This window comes from Aythya ferina, assembly GCF_964211825.1.
Source record: "Aythya ferina genome assembly, chromosome: 19".
Classification (NCBI taxonomy): domain Eukaryota; kingdom Metazoa; phylum Chordata; class Aves; order Anseriformes; family Anatidae; genus Aythya; species Aythya ferina.
This window is the reverse complement of record NC_140309.1, coordinates 5,093,388-5,102,213: the sequence shown is the minus strand read 5'-3', so window position 1 is coordinate 5,102,213 and position 8,826 is coordinate 5,093,388. Positions and strand designations below refer to the sequence as shown.

The window sequence follows — 8,826 nt, the reverse complement described above, 5'->3', positions numbered from 1 at the left end:
CCTCCTGAGGGCAGCGGCAGCTCCCCGAGAGCTTTCCTCAGTTTCCTCAGCGCTTTCCTCAGTTAACACACTGCACGAGACTATTCTCAGGTTCGGGGCTGTGTGTAATAAAAACTATCGGAGCATTCTGTCCCTGCTCAAAGCCCTGCTTCCTTCTCACACTGCTGCCGTTTCCCAGATCCAGTGAAACACACGGGTTTTTTCGCAGGGGGCTAAAAAGAACGGCTTTGTAATGAGGAGGCTGCTGCTGGAAAAGTTGCTCAATGCAGTCTGTGCAGGATTGCTGCAAAATGTAGGAGGATTTGGCTGTGGGTGTGATGGGGACGCTCGTGTGAGGGGGAGCGCGCTGAGGAGAACGGCGGCGCCCGGCAGGCTGCCAGCGCTGGAGGTGCGCCCGGGAAGGAGAAAAAAGGTATAAAATGCTGAAGTAAAAAAACCCCTTGTTGCACTTGTGAGGTAAAGGGGGTCTCCTGGATTGGTTTCTCCTCGGGGAACGTAGTCTTGAGTTTGGATCTCCACCAAAAGCCTTCAGGAGGTGACTGCAAGTCTGAGGAAAGGAACTGCTGAGGGGAAAAGCTAAAATCTGGGGTAGTTTATGCCAAAGAATGAAGTAAATGACCAAAGGAGGACTGTCAGAAATAAAAATTGTCTCGATATTCATGTGTTGTCTGTAACAAATGCACTGCGATAAATTGGTGCATGAGATTGAAATAAAAAGTTTGGGCTTTGCTGCTCCTCTGCATAGGCTGTGAGCATCCTGTTGGATTCTCTGATTTTGCATTTTAATTGTCAAAGAAATGCAGTTGCTGGCTAATTGTGTGAATAATTATTATCAGTGATAGAAATTAGGAAACTCCTTGCTATATTGCAAGAATTTACTAAAAGAATTTATCCTCTAGCAGTTCATCAAAATGCTCAAATCCATTACAAAACCAGACCTCTTTATTTTTTTTCTGCTACAAGGACTTTAGTTCGTTGGTGAACATCAAACTTGACTTTGCTATGAAAGCAGATAGCTAGCCTATAAAAGATGGTTTTAGTTGGCAATGCTAAAATCATTTTCCCTGCTGCAATTTGGAAGTCCTAGTATAGTCTGCAAGTTTCATTACTGTACTAGTACAATTAATCAGCATACTATTCCCAGATATTCTGGCAACTCTGATTAAATCTGTGTCCTCTTCAATGATTAAACTAGGATGAAATAAGACATCCCACAGCATATGCTACTGTCACTGAAATTCATCTCTGAAATGGTGTTCGTAGCCAAAGAAAGTCTTTGTGAAGGTCTTTCTGCTTTGTCGGTTAACCCTAATTCCCAAATGTATTTTGTGTTTGTATTTTGTATTGCTTCAGTTAGGCACACTTATTCAATCTTAAAACAAAACAATCTACCTATTTAAACATAGAAGGCTATGATGTGCAAGTTCATTTTATAAACTTAATACGCTAAGAGACAGTCACCCAGATTGGAATCCAGGCATGTTGATGGGAAGTGACACGACTGTGGATGTATTCCTCTTTCAGGAATAAAAGGTAGGCTTTGTTCACAATGTCAGTTAAGCCAGCACTAAATTCAGTCAACTTTCTGTACCTGATATCAATTCAGGCATGAGCACACATTTCTGACAGTTCTATTAATAGAGGGCCTAACTACAGCATTGCAGACTGAAAGGTTATATAAAACAACTCTATTTCTATTATATCATAATGAAAAGTATCCTGAATTTCACCATTAGGTCACTTACTGGAAGTCATCTTACTTAAAAAGAGAAGATACCTATGGCTTATGTATGAATTCCTTATGAGGAACATAGAAGATTGTGGGCTGGGAGAGAAAAGATACGATTTAAGCTGGCATGGATGACCTGGATTCCTTTATTCTGGTAGCAGATTCAACCTTGGAATATAAAAGTAATGCGTGTTTCTTTATAGGAAGCTCTGGCAACTTAAAGTACCCTAACCTTGCTCTGTCAAATCACCTCACAACTCCAAAATGTAGAACATGTCAATTGCTGGTCAGGGCAGGTGTGTGCCTATGACATAAACTAGTTTAGTGTTTCCTTACAGCAATAAAGACTCCATGGAATCCCATCATGGAAATGAAGCTGTCATGCCACAGCAGAATGGGCACTCTGTTGGCTTGCAGTTCGTGTTGCCTGTCCTTGATCACAACTGGCTATCTGTAAAGAGGTAAGAGCCATTCAGTGGCTAGATGAAGTGATCTCTTATGTTCATATCCTACTTCTGTACTCCTTATGCACAAACTCCTTCTCCCTATTGTTTGCTGAGGAAACATGCAGTACATTTTAGAAAAAGGTCTCAAGATAGGAGAGATTGTTTTCTTAAATTTGTTTTCCCATCCCTGACACGCTGCTTCTCTGCAACAGTCTCTCCCATCTCTGCATTAAATGGAAGGACAACAAGAATTTAGATTAATTTCTCTTTCCTGTGACCATTCCTTGTATGATGACTATTCCGATCTTACAGCCATTCACTGTGGTCCTTTCTGCATCAATCTTTTCCCATGGCAAGGGCATATTCATAATCATTCATTTTGTAGTTAGAATAGGAAATTCTAGGAGTTTTTTGTCACCTTAAAAGGGATCAAGGTTTCACCTTCAGCATCTTACTTTGTTTGAACGTCTTTTGTTTGACTTTCTCCCCCAGTTCCTCAGACACAACACAAATCACAGATTACACTGGTAGATAGTTTCTGTTCAGTAAAGAGTCTTCCGGCTGGATTCACACTGTTAGCAACATCTGCTCCTCTACTTCAGCTTCTTGGCAAAAACAATAAGCTGACGGTAAGATAGACATAGCTCCCTGTAACATGTTCAGCAATGTTCATCGGATTTTACATGCTGGAATCAGCAAGAAGACATTTTAAATGGTAACAACATGAGGTATCAGTTTTAGGCTTTAAAAAGGATCCTCTTAGGCAAATGGGGACCATATTGTGCCCATTAGAACGCTTGTAAGTTTGAGTTTCATGCAGTCGATATCTAGCAAACAAGTTGTTTTCTTAACAGTAAAGGTTATATATTTTTCAGGGTTTATATTCTGGATCCAAATTGTTACCAGGAAAAAGTACGCGTTTGCTGAGCTGTGGTGTACCATTCCGCCCCTTTACAACTGTTTTGGCTGTGCACTCCTTGATATATAAGGAGATCCTTTTTGACCAATCCTCAACTGAGTTTGCATGTGAATAGTAAAATCCATATTAGCTCTTCATACGCCAAGGTAACATTCCACCACTACCATGGATGTGTATCATAAATTTAAATCCTCTAGAAATTGCTTATCAGAGAGAATTTGAGGAAAAGGAGACAGCAACTCAGTTATTTTGTCTTTGATTCATAGCTCCCTGCCGTCTTGAATAAGAGTGTAACAAAAAACTAAAAGCCGTTTTGTTTCCAATTAGGTACGAACTATAAATAAAGTAGGAGACTAAACCTGGGGCTGAACACTCCAGTCTGGCCAGAAGTATTTTGTGTAAGTTCAAGGCTACTCCTACAGAGCAGGTTCAAAAGTTTAACTGTTACTCAAATGTTGTTGGGCTCATGTTTCACTGGGAAGTGTGTGTGCATGTGAGGAAGGGGGGTTTCCTGGAAAAAATGGACCAGTGAACCAGTAGCATGGCAAACAGAGAGAAACCTGGTGCAGGAATCACTGCAGCTGCTACAGCGCATCTCTTCAGAACATACCTCAGTGCACAGCATGATGAAAATGTTTATATTTACTTGTATTATAGCAATGTTCAGATTCTCCAACTGAGATCAGAGTGCAGCGGGGTTTACACTAATCCTCGATGATCTCCTACAGAGGTAAGAATCTCCGTTCTTCCATAACTGTCCCAGTAGTTAGACTGGACATGGGTGGCAGTCTGTGGTGCTAAAATGACTTGCCCAAGATGCCAGAGCAAGCTTGCACTGGAGCCAGAAATAGGAGCTAGTCCTGTCTTCCATTCCCTGATACATGAAACCACAATGGCTTTGATGTTCAAACCTCACCATGTGTCTGTCTGTCATTCCCTAAACCCAGCAGTATTCCACCTAGGTCACTGACCACAGATAAGGGTTTTGGTAGGGGCATGAAGAGTGGAAAATGATTGCTTGAGCCAGGGAGAAAAGTTGTGGATGTAAACTAAGTTGTTCACTGAAGGGTGACACCTAAACAAAGCATTTTGACATGGCTTTTGGATAAGATTCCTGGTTTGGATCAACCTTTAGGGGAATGGTCGTGGTAAAAGTGTCTCTGGAACTGCAGGAAATCCTTACGGAGCCTTATGGTGGTGTTGACTCAGACTCTTGGCAGGGTGGCTCTGTTTAATACTTGCGTAAACCAGAATGACCTTGTTCTAAACTTTATTTGTATAGGCTTATATTATTACTTAAAGAGATAGCCCTCTCAGCTGGGAAATGGAGGATTTCCTTGCTCATTAACGTTAGAACTAGGGCAAAATGCCCACTTGAGAGGTGGTCACTTTAGATAACATGGACATGCTTTTTCGGCAGCACACTGCATTTCTTCCTTCACTATTAGCGAGAAACAGTTAACTTCAGAGTCAAACAGAAGATGAAAGCAGCAGCAATTAATGATGAAATGACTGCCTTGAGTGCCAAAATAGTTATGGGAAGTGTTAAGCTCAAGTGGAAAATGCAGTTTTCTAAGTCATATTTCTACAGAACTGAGTCTGAGAAATTTTTGCTTTGCCACCTGCAAAGCTTGACCTAATTGACAATCAGTTTAATATGCCTGATGGAAAGCAGTCATGAGATCCACTGCTGTGTCAGTTTTCAATCCTTGGAACAAACACAAGGATGTGAAATATGAGGCAGATAGTAATTGATTTGCCTTTCCTGAAATGCTGGGATGTTACTGGAAGGAAATAAACATCAGTATTCTTACTTGAAAAAAACAATGGCACGTATTTGCAAATGGTTATTTGGATATAAATTTGAAGCCAGAGGTTAAAATACAGTTTTCATGCTTCCTTTTTCTACTGTAGTCTGAAACTAGATATTTAAATAATTGATTAATGATTTAAAATGGCAAGTAGGAAATCTTAATTTACATAATTTATTTTCATCATATTTTACATTTATAATTCTTAACTCTTTACTTGAACAAAAGCAGACTCCTTGTGCTTTGCAGCATGTTACTTTTAGTTGGAAGGACAGGAGTAGTCCTTAATTTAAGCTATGTCAATGTGTATCTATTCACACTTCTGTTTATGTCTTTTAGTCATTAAGTACTATTTGGTATCCTTTATTTATTAGTTACTGCGATTTTTTAACTGATTATTTCTGTTCAGTTACATCTAGATGGGATCTAAGATTCAATTAAAATGTGCAAAGGAATTAATGAGAGATGAAAATTTGTCTTTAGCCCCCCAACTTCCGAAATATTAATACCAGCAGATCTTGTCCTTCCGCATGTTTGAGCTAATCATCCTACTGCTTGATTCTACCCTACCCATAGTTTGGAAAAGGGAATGGCAAGCTGTCTTCCTTTTTCAAATCCCTCTCGAGTTCTCAACTCCGAATGAACTAGTCACCAAAATTAACTTGTTGAATAAACTGAAATGAAGAATTCACTTTCTTTCTGCACCTGCAGATGAAGCCACTGTTATAAAAAGCTGGTTCAGCGCTCAACAAGCTATTTCTAGTCATTTACTTAGCAACACCCACCCGTTTGGTGTTCTGACTTTCTCTGAAATTTCTGCAGCAAGCCTGGACTGCATGTATATTTTGTACTTAATGATTCTAGATTTCACTTTAGTGTTGGCTGTCCTGATTTCACATTTTATTTTAAATATATATATATATATATATATATATATTTAAAGGACAGACATGTTTGGTTTAAATCAAAGCACGACACTTTAAAATTTGTTTTGCCCTTTAAACTGGTAAAATTTTATTTATTTCTTTATTTATTTTTGCTCACATTTTGCAAAGTGCTCATCACTTACTTCAAACTGTGGCTGACAGCTGTTGTTTAGGAGGTATATAAAGTACTTGGCAAGGTTCTTTTTTTTTTCCTGGAATAGTCTAGAACGGCAACTTGCAGTTCTTTGAGATATGCTCATATTTGTACGTGTGACGTGTTCTAGTGCCTTTCCTAGTACAAAAATAGTACAGTGCACAAAAGGGAAGAAAGCACATATGCATGATGGGTATGCATTTCATAGCAAATTGCTATAGAGACTGATTGAGCAATGGATATAATTGTAACCTGCACAGGGGTAGGACATGGAAACAAGCAGCACGGCCTATGCTGCTGTAGTTCAAGGGGCAAATCCCTTAATGCGAATGCAGTTACACAACACATGAAGATTAGTCCCACATGGGAAGCCAAATGGGTTAAGATAGTGTAACTACAGACATCTATGGGCTGTAGTATTGTCATATAATACAACATTTGCGTCTACTGGAAAATTATACTGCTGTAATTATAATGTACACAGGTACTCTGGCAACGAATTTAATTTCTACAGGAGCCCAGGTAAAACTGGGCTTTGAAGCAGGGAAGGAAATACCAGCTAGGCCTGTTGCTGGAAGCAGGTGAATGGACGAAAGGGAGGAGTACCTCCAGCCTAGGGATTTCTGGTCACTTCTTGCTGCGATCTTGCTTCAGCACTGGATTTTTCTGATCTTAATTTCTTGCTGTGTATGACTGGTTTGTTCTTGCGTAAGTACTAGGCTGTGAACTTCTCAGAGGAGGAGAAAAAGGGGGAGGGAGTAATGGAGGCAGTGAAAACACAGGTGGCTTGAGTTATATTTGTCTTTTTTGAACAGATTAATCACTCTGCTGATTTATACTGTCCACCAACACAAGCCTTATTGTGAGGTACTGAAAATATTTTTTTTTTACTGATTGGAAAATTGAGTGACTGCAGTTCTTCCACAACTGATAGTTAGATAAACTCCCGCAATTGTTCTAAACTTCAAAACAAAGGTTCTTCCTACCTTCATTTAACTTGCTGATTTACTATAATAAATTTTCATAGTATTTTTTCAAGCGGATATACCAGATGAAGTTGATATCAGTGCTCTTATTGATAAGAGTTGTAACCTAATGTGAGCATTACTTTCTGCTATGCATTATTTTTAGCTTAAGACAACAGTGTTACATAACAAGGGAACATAACTGAAGACTAAATATTGGCTATTAATGAGAAGTATCTGTAGTGCTACTTTGAGTACAGAGCAGGGACTTTGCCAAGCTTCTGACTCATAAGAACAAAGAGATGGTAGATGGTAGTTCCTTCACTGGTCCTGAACTTGTTTGAGACAGAAGATGCTACTCGAGCCATGAAAATAAAATCCTGTTACAAGTAGCCTGATAGTCTGTATTACAATGTTGGACTGAAAGTGCACAAAGTATGCAAATATCACCATGATTCCAGGCAAAAAAAGAAAGAATGCTCCCATTTTGTTCCCACACCTTTTAATTTTATATGGAAGATCTTTTGAGACCATCTTCAGACCAGGTAAAACTACTAGTAGTATAGAGGGTAGATGGATGGAGGTTATGAATTGAATGATTTGACTGAAAGGTGTAAAATACGAATTTGTCTAGACTTCTAGTGGAATACAGTGCTACAAATACTGGTCAGATGGTGTGAAGGAAGGTTGTTGGATACTTACGTGCCTTTTATACTTGATACCACCTGAACATCATTCTGTATTTCACAAAGATGAAATACCTTCATGCAGTGACAGAAGTAAGAGTTCTCTCAGGATGGGTACCTGGAAAGACCTTTGTGATTGGTCAGTGTTAGATACACACAGGCCCTCTCATGAAGCGAGAATCCCTGGCAATGTCCACCAATCGTTTTTTAACAGAAATATGCAATTGTCTTACTGAGGGAAGATCTAGAGATACTGAATGCCTTGTCTACAATCAGAAACTAAACGGCAGAGCAGTGATTCAAATCCAAGGCTAGCACCCTAGCTTTGGTTGTCCTTCCCTGATTTGCCCCCAAATATTTTGTAGCTCCCACATAATCAGAATCCGTGGCCTGAGTCTTCTCCAATCAAGACTAAGTTCTAATTCTTATTTTAAATAAGACTCAGATCTAGTCTGATGTCTTGTTATGAAGCATCCCTGGCTTTCCATTATCTGTGTTCTACATTAGACTTATTTCCACAGCTCCTTTACCACTGAAGATCACAACAATCTGTAGGCAGTGTATCGGTTGAATACATTACTGAGCATCTTGCAGCGTATGTTGGTGTTCAGAATTTTATGGGCTTGGGAATAGTGCAATTGTATGAGATGAATTAATAAAGAAAAGCATTATAATAGCAAAAGATGCCAGAGAAGAGTCACATCTTACTGTAGAAATAAAAAGAGACCTTTTATCATAGGGAAAATGGAGTAAATGACAATGGAATCTTATGTAGACATAAGAAAAGTGAAGCATGCAAAGTGAAACACTAAGTATGTGGGAAACAGAAGAATGAAAGACACAATAATTATTTTCTAAATAAGAATAAAGGGTCCTCTGGGCTACACTTCTTTCTCTCATAACACAGAGAAGATGGCCATCCCTAAGTACTGCCAAGAGTATGTAAGCAATAATGCATGTTTTTATTGGAAATGATACCAAGGAACAGATTTGTGTTAGTGATTGCTTGCAAATGTTTACCATTGCTGAGTATTTAATAAATAACAATGATTCATATTGTGGTTTTACTAGTGTGCTTGCAAATTTTGTAAAGAATAGTATATGCAAAACAGCCTGAAGATCCAAGTGCTGAAGTCTGAAAATGTCTTGTGCATTAATTAACAAAAATCAGAAGCTAAGCAGGGCTGTGT

General features: G+C 39.1%; 1 protein-coding gene across 3 annotated transcripts in view; it reads left to right on the top strand.

Moving 5' to 3' along the window:
• Positions 1 to 8,826, top strand: part of LOC311421246 (protein spinster homolog 3-like) — a 44,141-nt gene that overhangs the window by 287 nt on the left and 35,028 nt on the right. For all 3 annotated transcript variants that reach the window (XR_014684765.1, XM_084492931.1, XM_084492933.1), the window contains exons 2-4: positions 209 to 412; positions 2,068 to 2,190; positions 3,752 to 3,824. The gene's annotated coding sequence lies outside the window, so the exon portion shown is untranslated. The remainder of the gene's footprint in view (positions 1 to 208; positions 413 to 2,067; positions 2,191 to 3,751; positions 3,825 to 8,826) is intronic.